The 23,935-nt window shown below is 38.9% G+C and overlaps 1 protein-coding gene and 1 long non-coding RNA gene across 5 annotated transcripts in view; one reads left to right on the top strand and one right to left on the bottom strand.

Annotated features, from left to right (window-relative positions):
• frmpd3 (FERM and PDZ domain containing 3) overlaps positions 1-22,135 on the bottom strand; it is a 96,248-nt gene extending 74,113 nt beyond the window's left edge. For all 4 annotated transcript variants that reach the window (XM_075481186.1, XM_075481187.1, XM_075481188.1 and 1 more), the window contains exons 1-2: positions 21,819-22,135; positions 21,606-21,726 (exon numbers count right to left, since the gene is read on the bottom strand). The gene's annotated coding sequence lies outside the window, so the exon portion shown is untranslated. The remainder of the gene's footprint in view (positions 1-21,605; positions 21,727-21,818) is intronic.
• On the top strand, positions 13,679-15,197 carry LOC142397252 (uncharacterized). Its single transcript, XR_012772687.1, has 4 exons — positions 13,679-13,834; positions 14,293-14,458; positions 14,620-14,805; positions 14,892-15,197. It is a non-coding gene; the product is annotated as an uncharacterized LOC142397252 (long non-coding RNA).
• Positions 22,136-23,935: the final 1,800 nt, after the last annotated feature.

Consider the following 23,935-nt stretch of genomic DNA (forward strand, 5'->3'; position numbering starts at 1 on the left):
ACAGATTAATCTATTATCACTTTAGAATCAAGGCAAATTCATATGCATAATGTCCATGTGTAATGGATTAAAATGGCTTGACAGCAACAGAGGTTGGTATGCTACTGTTTTGGCTTTTTTTTCCCCTCAAGGTAGAATTAATCCTGTTGTGTTTCCTGGAGAGAAAGACAAAAACCTGCAAATCAGCAGCTGTGATAATACAACACGGCTGGATGAAAGTGCTTTTGCACAAATTAGATGCAGCAAACCCCCATGCACTGCTGCAGCAAACTCTATAAACTGATTACAGTTTACACATTCAAATCAAAGCTTCATATGTATACATCCCTACAGCCTTTTGCATGATTATTGCTTTATTTTGACTCTTTCCTTTCATTAGTGCCTGCACTTGTCATCTCCAGTACATTTGTTGTGCCGTGTGATGTCAGCATAGTTGCTTGGAACACATGCACTCTGAAATACGACTTTACAGAGCCATTGTTTGCTGTGTTCCTCGCAGGAATGACAGGCCATTAGCAGAGACTGTCTGAATACTGACTTTTCACCTTGGACTTGCTGAATGAAAACACCCCTGATGAAGCATAATTCATCAGTGCTGCAGTCTTCACAACAGTTACTTCATCACCAATCATGTGATTATAAGCAGACATGCTTTCTTACTGCATTTTTGTGGTTATATTTCCAAAGTCGAAATACAGATACACCGGAAGGAAGCATATTAATGGAGGGATATATTGCATTACTGCCACACTACATCTCAGTAGCTCATGTGTGATGGATCTGTTTTAGTCAGAGGAAACTCTGAGTGACTTTTAATCATGGCTCTGGTCTCCTGGCAGGTGGTCTAAGTGCCCTTCATTACAGGATGATCCCTCTCCAGAGAATGTGCTCCATTGCCTGCTGAAGACAGTGCTGCCCACATTACCTACAGACCATTAATTAACCAGAGGAGAGCTCCATCTCAGCAGCGGCCACTTAACAGCACAACCTGAGATCAGGTGGAGACTGTAAAATTTCTGGACATGATCAACTGTGATTCAGTTTTTTTATAAATCAATATAAAGACATCCAGCCAGGAAGTGATCATCAAGTCATGTTTGAAGGAATTGGACATCTGAGGAAGATGACCCTCATCGCTGCATTACTACACTTACACTATATCTGGGTGTGTGCATGCATTTTTTAGGTCTATTTACGTTGCAGTCCTTATGTCTTTCTTGAATTTCTTGAAACTTTCCCTCTGACAAATTTGAGAGCATAGACAACCTGAAACAGTTTAGTTAGAAATACCAGAGGTTCTAATCTTCTTATCCTAGTCGTCTGCCAGTTCATCCACTTTTCCCCAGTACAGTATACCCAGACCTGTGAAGTGCAGGGAAAACTTCAGGGGGAACAGCGTAAGTGGGATACCAAGTTCCAATGCTGAGAGGAAAAAATAAATCTTGCATGGGAGAAATCAGACACTGATCTGTGATGATCACTGTGATGTAATCTTATATCTAATATTGTGACTGACGGTCTCTCTTTCCATCTTCAAAGTGAAAAGAACTTTTCTGTCATGCTCCATCAGAACTGACCAGATTTCTTTCGTCTTGTGCACAGCAAACCATTCGCCAGCAATGTTGGTTGGATAGTGGGTGACCTTGTGCCACACAGGGACATAGCTTGGTACATATGGACGTACTAAATCTATTTACATGATGAATAAGAGTGAGAAGTATTCAGCAAGAGTAGGTCAAGTTGGTTGTTACTGAGCCCAATGCTTGGAAACTGAGTGTCCACAGCTTGCATTACAACATTGAGTCTCGTGCCAGTTTTGGCTCGGTATTCAATGACATTTCGGCCACATGTGTTGCACTGAACTCAGACTCATAACTAAAGCAACACTGTAGGCTGTTTCTTGTCATTCCTGGTTATGATCTCTCTGTTTCATTGTTGTCACCTGGCAGGTAATTTGCTAAATTGGCACATATTGATATTTATGTAACAGACATATCAGACTGACTTTGGTAACTGAATGCCATATTTGGATGTTGTTTAGAATCAACAAATCGACTTTGACCAGCTCAACTCCCGGCTGGGGCCTTTCTGTGTGGAGTTTGCATGTTCTCCCTGTGTATGCGTGGGTTCTCTCCGGGTACTCCGGCTTCCTCCCACTGTCCAAAAACATGCATGTTACGTTAATTGGTGTCTCTAAAATTGTCCCTAGGAGTGAGTGTGAGTGTGTGTGTGGTTTTTTTTGTCTCGTTTGTCTCTGTGTGGCCCTTTGATGGACTGGCGGCCTGTCCAGGATGTACCCCACCTCTCACCCGATGACCACTGGGATAGGCTCCAGCCCCCCCGCGACCCGAATGACGGATTAAGCGGGTAAAGAAAATGGATGGATGGATGGACTGTGACCAGCAAGCTATGTGAAAGTGATTATGCAGACAAATGTACTTACTACTTCCAAGCAATTTGCTTGAATAATTAAGAAATTCAAATTTGCTGTAAATAGCAAGTAAATGTTCATGGATTTGAATATAAAGACATAAACATTAGAAATATCTATCCTTTTAAAAGATATAAGCCAAAGCAAAGGAGAATAAATGTCACAGAGTGCTCTTTTTGTGCAAAAGTGCTCGCCAAACGTTATCTTGCATTTATATGAGGCTTTGTCTCTCGCAGTTAATCAGACGAAGGGCTTACAGTCTTTTTAGTACAAACTTCATGCTCCTATTTCTTTGCCTTTGCTGCAAGGAAGTTTTGCAGGACACACAAAAAGGGGATTTCACACTAATAAGACTTTAACCAGATGCCCTCTGCATCTGACTAATTCACATTGATTAAGCTTCACACTGCTTCAAATTAACTTTGGAATACATTTCTAAACTTAATGAGGGCAGTGGATTTTGCGGATCATCGCTTGCACAGAAAGCGCATTAGGGAAGAATTTCTTAATGGCCTGTATAAATACTACGAATAACTACAGTAAGCAAAACCAGTCACAGTGTTCAGTTGGTCAACTGAATATCTAAATATTGTAAATCTGTGCAGTCAAACTATAGATGTCAGCCTTGCAACTATTTCATTTGGGACACATACACTAATTAGCCACAACATTAAAACCACTGAAACTTAAAGTTAGTAACACTGCTCCTCTTATTACAATGCAATATTCTGCTGGGAAAGAGATCTATTCATTGGGAACTGAATAGTGGGAATTAAGACTAAATCCATAAAGAACCCATGCCGCAATCCGTGGCCCAGATGATCTACTGCTAACGTCCCAGAACCAGACACTGTAGAACACCCCCAAAAGTACCTCGGCCAAGCTCTGACTGGTTAGACCTCTTTTGGGGGCATGAGGAGGATATTCAATATTAGGCAAGAGGTCTTAATGAAGTTTAAGTAGCAGCCAGGTGCTGTTGAACACTTGATTAATCAATCATCAGCAAGTGGGACCGTTTATATAAGAGCAGAAGTTTTGGCAGTTGGTGGTCTGGAGCATGTGTGTACTAACACAAGGAGGAAAGAAAGGCAATTTCTAAGAGTAGCAATTATTGTTGTTTATCAATCTGGGTAGAGTCCTAAGGCTATTTCGAAACAATTTAGTCAACCATTGTATTGTGAGAAAGATTTTTTCATAAGTGGAAACAATTTAAGACTGCTGCCAATCTTTTCAGAAGTGGATATCTCAGAAAGTCCACCCAGAACAAAAGGGTTTGCAGCAGAAAGCCTCTTCTCTCTAAAAAGGCTATGGCAGGATAGCTTAGGTCTGTAAAGACAAAACTTCTGGAAGAATGTTCGTTGTACTAGATCAAAGTGAAGATGTTTCACCATAAGGCACAGAGCCATGTTTGGTAAAAGACAAACACAACATATCAGCACATACAGTTGACTACAGCATGGTGGTGTATAGGGTGGTGATTTGTTTGTTTAGCAGCGACAAGAACTGGGGACTTTGCAGTCTTTGAGTTGACTATGAACATCCTCTGCATGCTAAAGTATTGAGGAATCAAATATGAGTCCATCTGTCTGACAGCTAAAGCCTGGGTGAAGCTGGGTCATGGGACAAGACGATGACACCAAACAGAGCAGCAAATCTACAACAGAATGTCTGAAAAAGAAAAGAATCAAGATCAAAGTGTTGCAATGACCTCAACCTGACTGAAATGCTTGGGACATTATTAGAAACATCAATGAAGTAAAAAAAAAAAATCAATAAAGCATTAATGTGTGTATATATATATATATATATATATGTATATATTTTAGAGAACATCATCCTGTGTATATTTGTGTGCATGCGTGTGTGTGTCTATGTAGGACTTGTGGTTTGGGGAATTGGATGTTTTGCTCTTAGCTGTTTGGTATTGGAAGGAAATGCACTTATGATTTCTTGTGACCTGAAGTTCTTTTGGCTACCGATGTTGAACGCACTTATTGTAAGTCGCTTTGGTTAAAAGCGTCTGCAAAATGACCGTAATGTAATGTAATGTAAAGTGGAGTGCTTTTAATTTTTATTTTATTGGCTATGTAAAGCACTTTGTGTTGCTTCTTTTTTGTATGAAAAGTGCTTTAGAAATAAGGATTAGATAGATAGATAGATAGATAGATAGATAGATAGATAGATAGATAGATAGATAGATAGATAGATAGATAGATAGATTTACATATGTATAATACAGAAATGTATTTTTTTACCTGAAGGAACTTGCAATGATCAGTTATGCACCGCTTGAAAAATAAGTCAAAATTTTAGATTCATAAAAACAAAGATTTTAGATTCATAAAAACAAAAAAAAAATGCTTATGAGGAATACATATCTAGACAGATGGACGACATTGAGATTTCAGCACAAGTCAGTCATTCCTGCATTTCGGAGTGCTATTTGTGTGAGGACATGTTCCGCATAATACTACATTTAGTATGTCCAATTACATTAAATGTTCGGTCTGGGCTGCATCTTTCCCTAAGGGTTGTAGAAATCAAGTTATGGGAAGGAAGGTTTGGGGCTCATAAGCATTCAGTGAAGCTATTTCTCTATTTTTCTGAAAGAGTGAGTCCATTAAAATTTCAAATTAGGCTCTTCTAAAGAGAATGAATGTACCACCGCACACAATCATGGTGTTGGTAAAGCTTTTCTGTTTGTAAGTATGCATCTGTGTGTGCGTGTTTTTTATAGTAATAACTCCTTGTGGGCGGCTCCAGCTGTAAGTACAAATGTTGTATGCATGCCACAGCAACAGACCTACAACCCCTGAAACGGACTGCGGCTGAAAATAAAGTCATGTCTATGTGGTTTTCAAAACTACTCAGTTTCATAAGCAATCAGCCTAATTTAAATAGATTCTGATATATTAGCTTCCAACTACAAATCTGAGCTGTTTGTTGAGCTCATGTTTGTTCATAGGCATGCTGTGCTGACAGCAGAATCTAACAGGGCTTTGTACAAAGAAGCATAAAAATCTGTAGGTGAATCACAGTGTGTGGCTGGACTGTTCTGGACTGCAGAATATTAATTCTCAGCATATTTACAACTTGATGCACAAAAAGCCTTGTAGCAAAATAAATACATCATAGCTTAAAGACTATGCTACTTTTTCAATCATTGGCCAAGACAAGCAGCATATATATATGTAAATAGAGGAATGGATTGAAATTCTTTCTCCTAGAAATTATGTTTAGAACCAATTTACAAGAGCAAATATGCGTCAATGGGAAATGCAAAACAGGATCACAAAAAATCCATTAACATAATGAAAAAATGTTAATATATTTTGCAAGACACCAAGATTCTCACACTGAAGCTATCTGTAACATGTTTAAATCCATATTTGTTTTCCACATAGTCATCTAGTGATGCATTATGATATCTAATTGCAGTGACAAAAGCATCATTAAAGGCTTTAGTTTTTGTTTTGGCTATGATGGGGTTTCGTAAAACATCCACATCGATGTGAAACCACATTGTTATTGAACGTTTACTAAAAACATCCTGTTTTACCATGTTAACCACAACCAGCTTCGAGGATCTTTATATAGACGGAGATCAAAAAGTGAAAATTCTAGTGAGAGCCCAATTTCTGAGCAGGTATGAGAAAAAAACAAAAAAACAAAGTAAAAAGGAATACAACGATAAACAGAGATGAAACTACAATACTGTGTGTTTGCTGGTCGCAACCTGAAGTGGGGAATTTAAAGACATTCAAGTGAGGGTAAGAATCTCATGTAAGACGTAACTAAAAATAAAGAGGATTCAATTAAAAAAAATTGTGGGCATTAACTGTACAAGAGTGGTCAACATCTCTGTAAACCTTACCATTAGATGAGTGGATGCAGATGAGAAAGGAGCGCAGGGAGCAGGTGGAAACATGGAGTCAAGACAAAGGCAACTGAAGACATCTACGAATTAATGACAGGTAGCACAGAAAACCACTCTGAAACAGACTAAAACAAAGATTAAATGCAACATACAAGAAAGAAGGCACCACAAACTAAAGCAAGAACTTAAGCAAATATAACTAAATGTACAATAGGAGCTGAACAAAGGAAAAGAACACCAAGAAACCAGGAATAACCCGATTAAATCAGAGGAACATGATCGCCATCATGGGTCAACATCTCCAGAAACCAAAAGACAAAGCAAAACTAAACAAAATCCATAGACCATGACAATTTCACTCCACTGTTCTGCGTAATTAAAGCACCCCATGGCCAGCAGTGGGAGTAATCGGGGAAAAAAGGATTTGCCGGGTGTGCATATAAGGAAGATCTGGCAAAGCAAAACACATTATTCTAGAGATTCTCTCATTTGAAAACACATACTAGAGCTGTGCCATGCCAGTTAGTCTGTATGAATGACCAAAGACAAGTAATGTCAGCAAAACAAAATAACTTGCTGATCTGTAGGACCTATCACACTGATTGCCATCAGATCTAAATCCATCCGTAGCGGAAGACGTTAGGTGGTCTGACCTACTGTTTCTTGGCCACCGATGCATAACTTGAAGTCTTGACTGTGATTTGGAAAATCTAAGAAGAATCCAATACTCTAACAAGGGAAGGACAAGGATGGCAAGATAAGCTAAGAGCCCAAAACTGTCATCAGGTTTTGTTCTCAGACTGTTGTACAAAAATTCAGTATATTACATTCACATTTTCCAACTGATATCCACTTCACACTAGTGACAAACGTAAGGACAACATTACTAATAGAGAAATTTCAGGGTCTTTGATTTGCCCATGAGCAGTATTAGACTCATTCACACTCCTTATCCTTAAATTTGACAAAGATTCAACAAACAGTGTACGTAAAATTAAAGCTCTATATTCTATTGTCCGTGATTCTGAAGCTGAGAAGGGAAAAATTTATAGTCATGTCTTGAATATTATAACAACCTTAAAAACTATGAATGTAATGACCGGCATTGTCGCACTGGGCATAATCTGGGCAGTATGTTTTAGATCCTTACACAATAAACTGAAGTGTTACTATTTTGTAGTTTCTTTCCGTTCTGCATTTCATTCATTTAGAAAGAAAAAAAAACAATACTTCAGTGATTGTGTTAATAGTTCTGTTAATTTTCACACGCAAACCTCACATATACACATCTGTGTGTTTCATTTTCAGACCTTTGAAGTGAAGCAAGGTATTATGAGGGAAAGGTTTTATCTTTGGATTGCACTGCTTCAGGGAGTGAGCAGCGTGCACATCAAAGAACCCTTCAAATCTCAACAGAAAGACACCAACAGAAGATTGAGAGGAATCCTGAGACTTATTTGCACCAACAAATCAGAGGTACCAGGAGAGATTCCCTCAGTTTTCCCTATCATTAGCTGCTTTTTTCGAGGCAACGATGTTTAAACATAACAGAAATCATTTCTCTGAGGTTAGCATTGTTGTTCTGGCTTTGCCTTATATCATGGCACTCTTTAATTATGAGTGTAATGAGTATAGTTGTTTAATCAGTTTGCAGAATGCAGACAGCAAACAATGCCAAGTGTTGAGTGAATTCAGTCATTTAATTACCTAAATAAAACAACACATAAAATAAATACAGATGCTGTCTTGACTATTTTCTTTTATTTAGGAACATTCTATGAGAAGTGCCAGGGTGAGAAGAAACAACCCGTAATTTGTAATACTAAAACCCAAACAGAAGATAGTATTTGTCCTTTCACTCCACATCAATCATTTGCTTTTTAGATTCAAGCTTACTGTGGATTCCAGTCCCCGTACTCTGTTTTAACATCCTGTTTCGGTGCACAGAAGAAAAAAAAAGCCAGTTCAGTGTGCAGATATAACCAGAGCACAGCGTCAAATGCAGTTTTCATTATAAACCACTGTAAATACTTAACAATCCTGACATGGGGCAGTACTACCCATTAATCAAGTGCAGTTTTACAGTATAATCAATACAATCTTGCAACAGATCCTGTACTAGCTACATTGGTCCACAGTGGAAGAAGTTGGAAAACACCAGTGTTTGCCTTTAGAAATTGTGGCCATGTCTATGTTTTGCATACGTGTGGGGTTAATCTGTGGACTGCCCCATTTGGTCCTTTCTCCAGTTCTTTCACATTTTACAGACACACTACGATGCTATCTCTCACAATCGGAAAGGTTTGGGAATAAAACAAAATGAAAATAATACAAGGATAAGCTTGGGTATAAAAAAAGAATAATGCTTAGGTTTGAAAATTAAAAAGTGTGATTTTAGGGATTATGTCAAGTAAAATGCAGCCCCAAACGAAACAATACACAACATAAAACATTGACCTCTGATTTAACATTATGTTTTGCACTGTGCATAAATGTACTTATTATACAATATGAAGGGAAATGTCCTTGTAATGGATAGATAATGTCCAAAATCCAGTGTTTATTAAAAGGAAGGGCCAAAACATAAAAGCAAAAAGCAAAAATCAAAACCAATCCAGAAAATCCAAATACCGGTAGCAGAGAGGTTTGCAAAGGGCAGGCTGACTGACCAGAACATTGGAGAATGGTGAGAACCCAAAACATGACACCTTTAAGCCTTTCAGAAAATTGATTTCTCCCCTTGCATGAGAAGCCCAGTTGAGAAATTTGCTTGCAATCCTGACAGAGAATGTGAATCACTTTGTAGAACATTCTTTCCTGCATGGCAGAAATACTGTGTGATCCTCTGTTCACGAGCGTACACGTTTCCTTTAACCTCCATTTCATGTCATCAGGGGACTGTTGTCTAGTGAATCATTTTTTTGGGTGCTGTTTTTGTGTTTGTGCTTTACTAAAATTACAGACGTTATCATAGGATGAAACTGTAGGAAAAAAGAAAGTGAGCTATTTTTCTCTACATATATAGTTGAAGTTTCTCTTTAAACAGGAGGTTGTTTTGCTTAAAACAGAGCAAATATCTCCTGAGAAATACCTCTGCTCATATCTTCTTGTTGCAGTTCACATGTCACATGCTGTATGTTTGATCCTTTGAACACAGAGGATCAAACATCCATCTCACGAACAACCAAGAGGTTTGAAATCTTCAGGACTAGGTCCAGACAGAAAATAATGTATTTAATTCCAGACTTGTCAGAAGTGCCGCCTTTTGCAATTCAAGCAGCAGGGGGGTCACTAAGGGCCTTGATTCAGAGGAATCTGAGAGAGCTTCTGCCTCTACTGCTGATGTGATGGTTCCACTTCACAGAGCCACATCTGAATTGAGTGTGATTCAGCGTTGTGTCTGAAAGCTCGTTAGCTAATACCCCACATTCAGTTATGATCCGTACTAGGAAATGCATCTTTAGAGCTTCCATCTGTCTGACAGTTAAAATATCTCCTGATTTGTGAGCTTTGTCTAAAGTAAGACAAGGTTGTTTTATATGTCGGATTACAGTGACTATATTTTATTCTCAAAATACTGAAAATCAGCTGTACTCTCCTACACTGCGCACATTCTTTTCTCCTTTGCGAGGAAAGAACTAAACATCATCAATCATCTTTTACTCCATATCCTTGTTGTTGTCTCCAGCCTGTTTCTCTAACTTGCATGAGAATTAAGGAAAATATTGCATTTGTATGTTGATGAGAAACTCTTTTCCATATACTATGTGAAGACAGATGGCAAAATACTCACAATTGTTTTGGTTCATGTGTAAAAAAGAAAAAAAAACTACAATGAACATGAAATTACATTTGTATAGAACCAAAGCTCCATTTAATACCCAGAGTCTCGGTTTCCCAAATGTGGATTTAAACCTCGTCCCATATTAAAACCTTGTGTCAGTAAAGTTATCCTTTAGACATTTCTTTTAGTCAAGTACCAAACTTTATCCATATCTGGGAACCTGGTTTAATAAGGTAAGACTGTAACCATGCCAAGTCTCTGAGATGAATTTTCTAGTGACTTGTCCCTCAACGACAGTATACCATCATTGTATTTAGACATCATGTAAACTAGATTTTATGAAGAGGAAGTAACAACACAAGAGAAACTAGAGATGTGGAGGATTGAAGGGGAGCAAAAGACAGAAAGAGAAATCCATTAAAATCTTTTGAAATATTCAGTAAATATTTCTGTTTTCAAGTATGTGTCCCATTTCTCTGGTGAAAAACCTACTATGCTGAAAGATTTAGTTCATTTTAGATTTCCACACGTGGACAAAGAGAAAAACTCCTGATGGCTCTTCACTGGTCGACCTCTCTGATGTCCTCACTACCCGCAAGCACCATTTCTACCCACCACTTTTTGCTCTGTATACAGCCTCTCCTCTTACTTATTTTCTAAAACTGTCCTCACCTGCAAAGAGGGGTTTCTACACAGGACACAAATCTATTCCATCTATCATCGCTGTTGATAAATGAAAAGTGCCAAAAAGCAAACACAACAATGTAATATCCTCAGGTGAAAGAGAGGTGCTGCCTGAAAGTCTGCAGCCATCTCTTTTCTTTGTGTAGCTACAGAAACACATTTGTGCAGACAGTCACAAGGTGGACTGGATGGGCGTTTTCTGCCCAACCATGAATTGCTATGCATATTTTGTCGCATCTTTTGGAAGACCATGGTGACAGAGACAGGAACATAAAACCATAGTTAATCAAGCAATTAGCTTCCGCTGCTCAGCTGCAGCATGCTTGTACCATAAAAAAAATAAAGAAAAAACAATGCTATCGGTAACGATTGTGCCTTCACGTGTGCTTTTTTGAGTAAAACATGCAAAGTTATACAGCTAATGCGTGTGTGAAAATCCAAATATGTCCCCAAAGAGTGCACATACTTACCAAACCATTCATGTCCCTGAGCATTTTCATCACACTGTTTTTACCCCACGATGCATACGCGGCCCTAAAGTGTTGACCTTAAGAGTTTTTCCAGCAAGAGCAAAGTGAGATTTCATTCCTTGATGGTTTATCTTGATTCTTGTAACTATTTCCCGCTGCATGTGCTGACAGTTAAAGAGGAACGCATCAACATGTATGGCTCTGAAACAAACACAACATCACGGAGAAAATGTGGTTAAGAACAAGACATTAGAGCCCATGCTCTAGCTGAAAGAAACTGAAATTAATTTTTATGTCAGAAGTGCCACATAATGATGCATGGTAACGTTCAAATGTCAGAACCCTGAGGTAGCATTGGTAATTTTGATCCAAGTATGGAGGAAAATGATTCTCGCAGAAAGACAAAGTTCGTGCAGAGGTGAGGTCAGGGTGGATGGATGAGTCAGCAAACTTTTACAGGAAAGTCAGCTGTGCCTTGTTTTCCGATAAGGCTTTCACACCTTGGAATGTTTCTGACTGGACCTCATGCCCCATTAGTACCTGAAGCACAGTGCTTTATTTTAATGCAGAGCTTTTTCTGGTCCAGGCTGCAGCCGTGGTGTGAGTATGTTTGCAGGCTAGGAACTGCTTGGAGCTGAATGCTAATGTTAAAGTGTAGCTGCATTCATGTGGAAAGGATTTCAGGATACATTATCAAACCCACTGTGGCTAAAAGCCGGCAACAGCGCACACGCGCAGTATATTGTGCACACACAAAGCAGTGTTTGAAAAGTGGTTGTTGTTTTTGCCTTTTCTTCAGATTATCACCATATATATATATATATAGATATATTTTTTCGTCTTTTCTTCAGTTGATAGTTTGGGATCCTGGCCAATTTAAGTAATGACTTCTCACTGCACTGCTCTCCTGCAGAGCACATTGCATGATTCTCAGAAATCTGCTGGCACTGAAGACCAATTAATATGCCTGTCATTGCTCAAATATTTATCACTTCAGCAACACTTCCACTTTATTATTGTGGTTGTTTTTATCTGTCTTGTGTGCGTGCCTCATGTCTGGTCTCCCGCTTGGTTAGATGGCCCTGAGATACAGCACCAGAAACAGCTGGTTGTCAGGGGTGACCACAAAAAAAAGAGTGTGAGCGTGACACACAGGGAGGTGGTATGATTTACTTTACCATCCTGCCAAACTAAAAATTAATAGAAAGAATGATTCATCTAGCTGTCGGTCTGTCGGTCTATGGAACTAAATATAAATGTTGGATCAGTGTTAGCATTCAACCAATGCTTGTCCTTGCTTGACTAAAAATCAATCCATCCATTAGCCATATCGGCTTATCTTGTTCATGGGCTAATCTCGAGAGCTGAAGCCTAGCCGAATGCAATTGGGCGAAAAGCTGAGTACAGATCAGAGGGACCAGCTATGCTCATCCTCACACCGACAGCTACGTTAAAAGTTACCAGTTAACTTATCTAGCATGTGCAAAATACTCTTCCAGATTTAAAACCATACTCTATATTTGCCAGCCTCCAGTAAAAATGGCAATAATTGAATCATAACTGCAACATTGTTTAAAGAATTATAGAATCTTTATTTTTTATAGTTATACAGTCAAATATAGCCCAAACCTTCTGAACTTAAAGGGACACTATGTAATATATTAAGTCATTTAGTAGCTCAAATCAACATATTCATTCAAAAATTAGTCCTCATTGGTGTAAAATTATCTCATATCGCCTAATGCATCCTGCCAGCATTTAGCACCAAGACGTGGAGCTGATAGAAAAGATATGTGCTGGAAAGCTAAAAGGTCTAAATTATTGCAGCCTCTCAGCTGGTTAATGCAGCACATTAATGATTGCTGGTCTAGAGACCTCTTTAATATGTGTGCTAAAAGTAAAATCTTGGTCAAAAATAACTCAAAGGTTCCTCACAGTATTGAAAAACTAAGGTAATGCCATTCAATTCAACTAGATAGTGAATCTCTGACAATAACAGCTATCTTAGTTTTGTCTGATTTTAGTAGGTCATAAAGGCCTTAATGTCTCTTAAGACAAGCCTGTTACTTCAGAATCTGATTGGTTTCCTCATGTTTCATTGATGAATAGAACTGGGTGTCATCGGCATAACAATGAATATGTAGGCAATATTTCCTGCTTCAAAGAAGCATATATAAGGATACCAGTATGCTTCCCGGTCCAGAACCTTACGCAACTCCGTAACTAACTCTACTATGTGTAGAAAACCCATTATTTACATGTAGAAACTGGAATATATCAGATAAGTGTGTCTTAAACCAGTCACAAGCTGCACCGTTGATCTTGATTGTGTTTTACCTGTAATGTTCAGTTATATACAAGGGCGTAATTTTGGGTAGGGACGCTAGGGTCACGTCCCTACCAATATTCAGCCCCCTACTCAGAGAGGCGTCTGGCTGCAGACCTGCACTGTCAGGACCCATGACCTGCACTGTCAGGACCCTTAGTTGGAGACATGCACTGTGACGTCACCTGCACTGTGAGGACCCGAAGCGACAAGCGAGGAGCACGTATTTTTCGTTCCCCATTTGAACTGTGGAGACGACGAGGTGAGTAAAAGTCGAGTGAAAACAACTTTCTTTCATACGAAGAAACAGAAACAGTCTTTATTCACCTTAACGTTACGTTGCACACTATATACTCTAAAGTTATATTAATTTTAAAGAATCAGGGTTTTTTTAAACTTTTGGCTAGTCTTCAGCGTTGTAATCGTATCGATAGTGCTCACTTAAATGTGCCATTTTTCGTATCGATAGTGCTGACTTGTTTAATTTTGTTTGACTTATTACGACATTATTTGTCTCTTACAGATGCATATTTCAATAACTATATACTGTAAAGTTATATTAATTTTAAAGAATCAGGTTTTTTTACTTTTGGCTAGTCTTTAGCGTTGTCTATCGTATCGATAGTGCTCACTTAAATGCGCCATTTATATATATATATATATATATATATATATATATAATTTAGTTTTACTTATCACGACATTATTTGTCTCTTACAGATGCATATTTCAATAACAACCGCCGGCACTACGCCCAAAATCGAACGCTGCACGTCATGTTGCAAACTGTTTCACTGCCCTCTGTGCCTACAATTTAAACCAGCAAAATTGTCCAAGCTGCAGAGCCACTTAGAGGCACATACAAAAGGTGGCATTTTATTTAAAGGTAAGCATAATGTATTTGTCTGTTTGTTTGTACTCATAAGTATTAGCCAACGCTACTAACTTCTGGCAGGTTGTGGTTTGGTTTGTAAAAGGGTAAAAGGAAAATGAAGGGAATGTAGGTTGCAGTAAAGAACATCTGACACCTCACTTTCTGTCTTTTAGAAACCTATCCCAGTCACTAAATCCTGGCAACTGGACAGAGAAAACTGGACTACAAATTCAGGTAAGAGTATAAAGTATGTATAATGCATGTATTCATATTAATAGTTGAGTACTCAGGAAGAAGAGCAGCAGGCAGAGGTCTCCAAGAGAGCCAGACTTGCTGATGTGGACACACCAGTGGAAGGCGTAAGCTTTTGCACAGTATCTATTGGTCAGATACTGTTGGTGTGGCAGCTATAGTACAGACATCTTTCTTTCTGTCTTTTCCATAGGACTCGGTTGAAGATCGCATTCTTCAAAATTGCAGACATGCAGCAGAGTGGGCTGAGGCCAACAAACCACTGTTGTCTGCCAGAGTGGACCTGCCTGACGTTCTGGGCATGGGGGAAGAGGAACAGGCAGAGGCTGCTCTACAGTATGGGAGGTTGTGGAACGAAGAACTGGACGAGGATGAAAGAGAAGCGATCCTGGAGCCTTTCAAAATGATATTTCACAATATTAACGACATGTTGATATTTTGTGAACAGGTAGTCGACAAAAACAAAGATTTTTTGTCATATTGTGAATGTTTGACTGAATAAACACTACAGAACATTTGATCATGTTGTGAGTTGGTGTGCTTTTTATGTTTTCTCATTGATCCCTTAATAATTTGACTAAGATTATACTGTAGATATCAAGAGTTAGGGTACTATTTAGTGGTACTAAGGTGTTCCAGCAGCCGTCTCTCTCTATCTCTTACTTTTTCTCTCTCTCTCTGCCCCATTTTCTTGTATGCTTATGTGTTTGTCTATGCGTCAACTGTCTAGTGTCATTTGTGTATATTTGTGTGATTAAAAAAAAAAAAAGTTTATATGGTGGTATGTTGAAATATAATGGAAAATAACTGTAGTCGTGTATGGGCATACACTGTGAACTGGAGGAAGAGAAAGAAGAAAGGGAAAAATATATATATATATATATATATATATATATATATATATATATATATATATATATATATATATTTATTTATTTTGATGATGATGATGAAATTGTATATGTTGTACAAGTCTACCAATAAACAAAGTAACAAAAAAAAAGAACATAATTGGCATAGACATAGAACCAAACATGAAATTTATGGTGGTTAAGGATAAAAATACAGAATAATACAACAGAAAAACTAATTGAAACAAATATATATATAAAGACCAGTGCGATAAAGTCAAAATGAAATAATAATGAAATAGCAGTGACTTACTCTATAGTACACAATAAAATGTACAGTATAGGCCTGTGGCATCTTGTGAGATGTTGGCTTATGAATATGAGCCTAAGAGAAAATGTGTGCAGTGACCAAACAAAAGTTTACAATACAAATAAAAACAATAGACCGGGAGTTGATAGATTTTATGTCGTACTGTTAACTAATTAATTCATTTGTGAGGACCTCTTGAAAAATATAGCGTTTAAAATCGTTTAAAAATACGTGCTTCCGAAACACACGCTTTTATTTTGAAAGGCTTCGAATCAACTTCCGGTCCTCACAGTGCACTTCCGGTCCTCACAGTGCAGGTGACGGTCTCCAACACAGCCCTTTTACAGACAGCCGTTCCACTTCCTATTCGCCCCATTATAAAAATTTGGCTGCAGTTCAGTTGATTTTCTCTGGGGGCGCTGGTGAGCGAGTGCAGAATGACCATTTTCCGTAGGGCTGGCGCTAATAACTCAAAAAATGTCCCCGCTAGCGGCTGAAACCTGAAAATAATACTGTGATTTCTGACAGAGGGATGTGGATTTATATCGAAAGTACAATAACCTGGGAGTTATAGCTTTCTGTTTTCTTACAGGTCTGGCATTTGCGAGTCAGTATCCGCTAGCATCTAGCTAACGGAATCTGAAGAACGCACGGCTGATTACGACCGGCTGCTTTACGGCACTCGTCCACTGTGCCAGAGTGCTAACCTGGTGCCGCTAACAACAACCAAAGCTAAACCAGAGGCTAGTCAGAGAGTATGTAAAAGGGCTGTGCTGAAATCTGTAACTATTTGAGCTAACCCCTCTCTGCTAGCTCAGCGCTAGGACTGACCATGCCGTAAAGTGATGCCACATGCGTGACGTCACTCGGGATGCAATACTGACAATAAATGTGTATTTTAAACAAATCTAGTGAGTCTAAAAAAATCAAACCAAGTGCCGTTTGAAAGGATAATTTATCCTGGCTTTAGGAAAATTAAAATGAAAAAATATAAAAAATTATATCCAAAGCAATGGCTGGATCTAAGGTGGATTTCATAGTACCACCATAGAGTTCGGCGTGCTCAGCACTGCTTCGTTGGCGCCCCTAGAGTGCAGTACCACCCGGAAATAGCCGCCAGTTTTCCCTCTCCTCATAATAGAGACTCTCTGGTCTCCAACAGGGTCCTGACAGTGCAGGTCTGTGGGTCCTGACAGTGCAGGTCTGCAGCCAGACTCTCTTGCCTACTCAGGGTCTCCGCGGATCCTTAAAAAGTATTAAAAAGTCTTAAATAAAAAATACTTTTTTTAAGGTCTTAAAATGTATTAAATTTCGCCGATTTTCGAAGAGTGGCATTAAATTTCATCTGGGCGAAATGAAAGAAAGATATGTCTGGAGAGACGATTTTCTATCGCTCTGTGCACAATATGGCGACCGCTGACGTTTTGTGTGTGCGCCAGTACTTCCGGTGAAAACTTCCGGTGATTTGATAGCTAGCGCGTCAGGTTAGGGCCAGTGGCCGTAAACAAAGGTTAACTTATAGCCGAGAAGAAAGATGATAATATAACGTAGCTAAAAAGACTAGCTTTCTTCTGTAGCCTAATGTTTACCGATTTAGCAAGCCTAGCAGCCTAGTTGCTAATGCTAGCCGCAGTAACGTTACCAAACATACCTGACGTCAAGGTGTTGGCTGAGCAGGGGCAAGATTATGGAGGTGCAGAGTTAACGTCATAATGGGTGAGTGCAGGTTTCATTCACTTGTTTTCATTCTTTCACAGGATTGATTCACTTCATTGGTTTATCCGATTGCTGGCCGCCGAGCCATTATGTGTCTGGGTTTGTGTAGGTTACTGATCATGGTTGTTAGCAATCGATAGTCAGGTTGTATGATGTGTGTGAGAGTGTGTATTTTTTCTATGGGTAGGCTACGTGCCATTGACTGTATGAGCGGTCTGTGCTCGTTTTTATTTATTTGATTATATTGGAGATACTTTATTAATCCCGAAGGAAATTTGATTTTGTCGTGTGGTTTATGCTGCAAAGTCACTGTCCATATATGGACAGCTGACTATTGCATAAACCAGTCTGTGCTTCACGTGAGTTGTCCAAAGTTCTGGTTTAAGTTAACTTGGGTAGTAAAATCGTTTGTTTGCTAGTTGTAAAAACACAGTAGACATAACTCGAAAATTAGGTTAAATTATGGATTTATTTTGCTCAGAGCCTCAGACAAACAGACAGACAAATGGCAGCGAAAACATGCTCCTTCGCAGAGGTGTGACAATTGGGCACGATTGTCCTGTAGTGTGTGGTGTTCCCTTGTGCGTTCAAATCTTATGCGATCATGTTGACACACTGATTCAGTATCACTGAAGCACACATTTCACACTGGACTTTTTTTCAACACCGAACAGCCTAGAGTGTAGTTTTTATATATATTTTTGCCGTGGTAATGGTCTTAATTTTTATTCTTAGAGGTCTTAAAAAGGTCTTAAAAGTCTTTAAATTTGTTGATTAAAAAATGTGCAGATACCCTGCATTATATGAGTTACATTGCATAACACTTAGCTGACTTTTTTTTTTATCCAAAGCGACTTATAAGAACACATTATTGGTTACATATAACCAATAATGAGACTGCATGGGTTAGTTGTTTTGCTCAAGGTCACTCCAGGTGTAAACAGAGGTAGCCTAATCGTGGGATTTGAGCTTGCAACCCTGTGATTTAAAGACCAACTCCCTAAAAATTAGGATGGCTCGTTAACATATAGTATCTGCATGCCATTAACTTATGATTGGTAATGCAAAAAAAAAAAAAAAAATGCACTTTTATGTCCCCACCAATGTCAAAATCAAAGTTACTCCCTTGGTTATATATAATGCTTTGGTATCAGGATCTGCCATCCTCAGGAATGGTACTAAAAACCGAAGACAAAAAAATGAGAAACTTCTCTCAAAGTACCTTAGAAACAAACATGGCATGATAGGAATCTGATTCACAAAGTTTATTACTCATTTGCTCTATATGCAACTTTGTTCACAACTGTAAAATATAGAGGTTTTAAAAAAGATAACCAGAACAGTATAAACAATATAGTTCCAGTCTGAATAGACTAAAAGTAATTCTATCGAGTCAAATTCAACTCACTGAAATCCATGCAATTGCATCTTCATTACAGCATTACACTTACAATGGCTGATAAAACCCTGGTGTGTGCCCAGTAAACAGTTACAATACAGTTTAACTTGATATCCTTTCATGACTACATTTTTTTTACCTCCAGGATACATCTGCACGTGGCGGATGTCATTTATTAGGCAAAATGCAATTAAAGTAAACACATTACACCAAATGCAAAAGTAGATTTCAATGACACGAGGCAAAAGCTTCATCAGACTGAGGGTGCACAGACATGGAATCTTCTTGTTTGCAAGATCTCTTCATTGGTCTTTTCATCAGATTTAATGACCGTCACAGAAACATAAAATATCTCTAGTCCCATCCTTCAATATCAAGTGGCTTTAATTCCTTAACTGAAATGAATTTGCCCAATATGAAGAATGAAATCAAAGCTTAGTTTGAAAATTAGCTCTAACAGGGAAAGCAGTCAGTGTTAGTGTGCCTATTTAAGTGCATCTAAAAAAGTGCTCATCGTACATCTTGAAACAGAGCTACACACTACTGCTTAGCAATTAAAAAAAATAACATGTGGATAAGATGGAAATCATGTATGTACTTTCCCCTCAAATGTTCTCTGCTGTAACTGATGTTATCTGTAGGTTTTATCTAAGGCCAGCTCTGTTTTTATACTGTGCTCTTATGTGTGTCTGCAGAGCTACCAGCCTGTTCCAACTCATTCTCCCTACATGTGCATAAGACCTCGTCACCTTGATGCTGATTGGATTTTGGAAGCATGTCTAGGCTTGGTATTTACTGATGGCAGTCATGGTATTCTGGACATATCAATGAACCTTATAATGAGAAGTTGGCAAGTTTATGAACTTGGGCAAGGGCTGCACCACAAAATGTGTTAATTTGTTCTACCCTGCAACCTTGGGGCTGTTCAGCTCTCTCTCTAATGACTAAGCAGAAGTTGACAGAGAAGATAAAATAGCAGGCGCCTCTGAAAGTACAATGTGCTGCGAGATCACCGAAATAATGACGCGCTTTTAATGGTATCTTATATATTTTGAAACTCAGAATATCAATTATTGACCAAAGCTAAATTCAAATCCTTGACACTAGTGATGCTTGCGTATTTAGTCTCAAAAACTCCCACAATCAACTTACACATGGATTTCTGCAAAATATCTCCTAATCAACCTCACACATCCACTCCATCAAACCACATGCAGTGTCGACCTGTGACATTTAGACAGATCTTGCAGTATAGCTTTTAAAATAAACTTCTAAATCAACGTCCCTTAAAAAAAACACACAGTGCAAACAAAAACACTGATATTTCTTGACATGTTTGGAATGCTCAGCCTCTGGAATTAATAATAGCCTTGATGAGAGAGTTTTCTTCTTGTCTGTCAGCCAGCCAGCCTACCTTGGTGTTCTCATTCCCTTCATTTGCCTCTATCCACTATTTCTATAACTTGCCCACCCATGTGATGAGATCAGGGGAGCCTGGTCATCTAAGTAATGGATTTCTTTTTGTTGATTCCTCTTGGGTCCAGGGCCCTGTGTTCAGTGATGTATGCTCCATGCAACGGCACTGGACAGCTCATCTCTTTGAGCCACCGGCACCTCTGCATAAGCATGTTTGCCAGAGCCGATCTCTGAATACTCTTTGGGGCTGCACAGAGAAAGTAAAGCACCATAACCATTTAAAAGTCATGCAACTTGTGTTCGTGGGGGGGTTTGGAATAAACATACTCAAATGGCAAAGTTTGTAAACTGACATCTTCCCTTGTTTTCAGGGGTGGCAACTTAAATGTATCAAGGATGCAGTAGCATTTTACTTACAGTAACATGGTGCATTTTTATTTGCATCCTCTGTATAAACCTCTTACAGGTCCAACATTTGTTTTCTCTGTCTGCAACCGTTCAGTTTAATTATGCAGCAAATCATGGTTTCATTTTTGCCTACAGGTTTCTAACTCAACTTTCATCCTTCTTGGCTTACTCTAGCACCACATTTATACCCTTGGGCTATTCCAGTTCTCCAACTTCAATGAGCACCATTTCTGCAGAGTCTCCCGAAGCTTTTATTTTCACAACATTTCCTCACCAGAAGCTCTCGTAGCTACACTGCCACATCATGAAATAAAGTCTTTAGACTTTAATCTGAAACTGGCCAAATACATAATGTGGAAATAAGATAGAAATAACCAGTGAAAAATAACATGGCCCTCTAATGAATTATATCAAATATCACTGACTTTCAGTCACTGTACAGTCTTTTCTTCTTTCTCCTCTGTCCTACTACCTTCGTTTTGTTCCGTCTTCATTCCCACTGACATTCCCCAGACACATGATGGATATCAGAGCATGTCCTCCAGGAGACATATTCCATTATCATGCTGCCATAGCGCTCATCCACATATCCATCTCCTTTCTAATCAATGACCATGTAGCACAGTAGGCATGCACACACATGACACACTGTAAAACCTTCAGTGAATAATCAAACAATTGTTGAACACAGATGAGAATCAAAGAAATGAAGTGATCTCAGGAGACACAATACAGATTTCTTCACATCTGTGCAAATCAGTATGGATAGAAATCCAACAGAGAAGCCCCAGCAGTGCTGCCTCTTACCTGCGTGTATCTGTGGTGGTCCTCCTCTCAAGCTGTGCTTGTTGAAGACCCTTGGTCTATACAGCTGTGCCCTCCTATATGGGCATGCATCTGTATGGCAGATCAGAGCTCTTCTGTCTATCTGTCAGTGTGGAGAAGAGGAATGATCAAGGATCAGAGAGTCCTTCCTGACGGCAGCCCCATCTAGTGCATCTCCTTGTGTCTCCTACTTACCCGGGTCATTCCAGCCAGCCCCTCATCAACCGCAGAGCCAGGGAGCGGGCATTCAGCGGGGATGGGAGGTGCTTAGAGGACTGGAACGGAGATGGAACGGCAAGCAGAGCAGCTCCTCCTTCTACATGTCTGACTGCAGTCAGTGGACATGCTACAGCTGGAGTCTCTGTCCACCTCCTGTTCTGTCCCTGCGTTTGTGTGTGAGCGTGTACGTGTTTGTGTGTTTGCAAGTCAGTGCCGGCTCCTCTCTGTGCTGTATGTGGAAACAGAGTCCATTCCCTCACTGTTAACGCTGCCAGCAGCTCCGAGATGCTGAGGCTGTGTGAGAGAGGAAGAGAGAGAGGGAGACGTGTGTGTGTGTGTGTGTATGTTGGAGCAGAGGATGGACGATAGAAAGAGCGACTATAGGAAAGGGTTTTTTTTCCCCCTCCTGCTATTGGTATCAATCAATCGCAAATGCAAAGCTGAGTTAATGAGTCATTTGAATCTGCACCAGTCTCTCTCTGTGTGAGACTTGCAGAGAGAAAGAAACAAAGGATGAGATATACAAATGCAAAGTGTGCCTTTTAATCACAGTAGCATGCAAACGTTTGGGGACCCTTTGTCAAAATTCATGACCCTGTGAAAATCTAATTGAGTAATAAAAAAATATAAATCAAAAACATTAAATGAATTCTTTGATTATTCTTACCATCGTTTACCGTTTCAAAAAACAAAAGGAGACTCTGACACAAAAGTTTGAGAGTCCAACATTGTCAGTCCTTGTATCATGGCAGCAGGACTATCAGCTCGTGCTGCTTGAGGTAAGTTCATTATTATCCTGGAATGAAAACATTCTCTTTTCATTTCAGTTTTTATTTAAGACTTTTATTATTTGCTTTCAGGGTTTTCTTGTATTCAATTTAAACCATTCTTTCCTCAAACAGTGAAATGTTCCCTGTGCTAATGAATGATTGATCAGCTGCTATTCAGCTCATAACAGTTAGAGAGGTGCTCATTTAATACAATTCTGCACACTTTTTTCTCCATATAATACATATACAAATATTCTGTTTTAACCACATGACTTCTTCCCAAAATGTATCAGACTTATTCCTGTGAGATCACATTTTAATTTTGTTCCACAAAGATCTTTTTCAGGTAGGTGTTCCTCCACAGTAGAATGGTGCACTTGACCTCCATTGTTCCTTTTATCTGTCATTTCTAGAACATGCAAACTCCAAAGAGAAGGGCCCCAGCTGAGAAATAAACCAGGAAATGTCTTGCTTGGAGGTTATGGTGCTAACTACCACACCACCCCAAGACAAGGGGACATGGATCGTGTAACAAGGTGTCTAAACAACTCTTCAAAAATCTTTCAATTGATCCAAAACGCTGCAGCCATAATACTGAGTGGGACCACACAGAGAACACGTTTTTTCATTTTTAATTTCTTAGAAAAGAATTTAAGATTCTTCTTATCACGTACTAAGCCCTCAATGGCCAAGCTTCATACTATCTTAGAAATTCCATACTTTCGTTATTTCTTAAAGATCTCATTTTATGTATCATATTAACCGACAAAGCACGTCACTGTCGGTGAAGTTTTTTTTTTGCTGACCTGCTTGTTATTAATAGCATTTCCATGATCAGAATGGGAGACAGAGGCTTTGGTTTTCAGGCTCAACTCCCATTGAACCATTTTTTATCCAGGATTCAAACTCCCTAAACTAAAAACATTCCTCCTTCATAGTGCTTTTATTTAACTTGTTGATCTTTTTTATCCTTATGTTTGTATTTTGCTCTTATTTACTGAGCCCCTAAGGGTACATGGATTGGAAAAAAAAAAATCTGCGCGATATATCGCAAAGTGTTATTTATTACTTTATTTACTTCCAGTTCAGTTTGCAGCAGTTCAAAAGGTCATGAAAGCAGCGATCATGGAGGAGGATTTGGAAGAATCCCTGCTCTCTCGTGCGCTGGGCATAAATCGCATGAAGAGAGACAACATGATAAATAAATAAATCAAGAAAAAATACTTACTCCTGCCTCCAAATAAAGGGGCAAAACAGTTCTGCGAAATTAGAATTTTAAAGTATTTTCTCTCTTTTATTAACCTTTATCTTCACGAGAGCACA

This window comes from Odontesthes bonariensis, chromosome 13 (genome assembly GCF_027942865.1).
Source record: "Odontesthes bonariensis isolate fOdoBon6 chromosome 13, fOdoBon6.hap1, whole genome shotgun sequence".
Taxonomy (NCBI): domain Eukaryota; kingdom Metazoa; phylum Chordata; class Actinopteri; order Atheriniformes; family Atherinopsidae; genus Odontesthes; species Odontesthes bonariensis.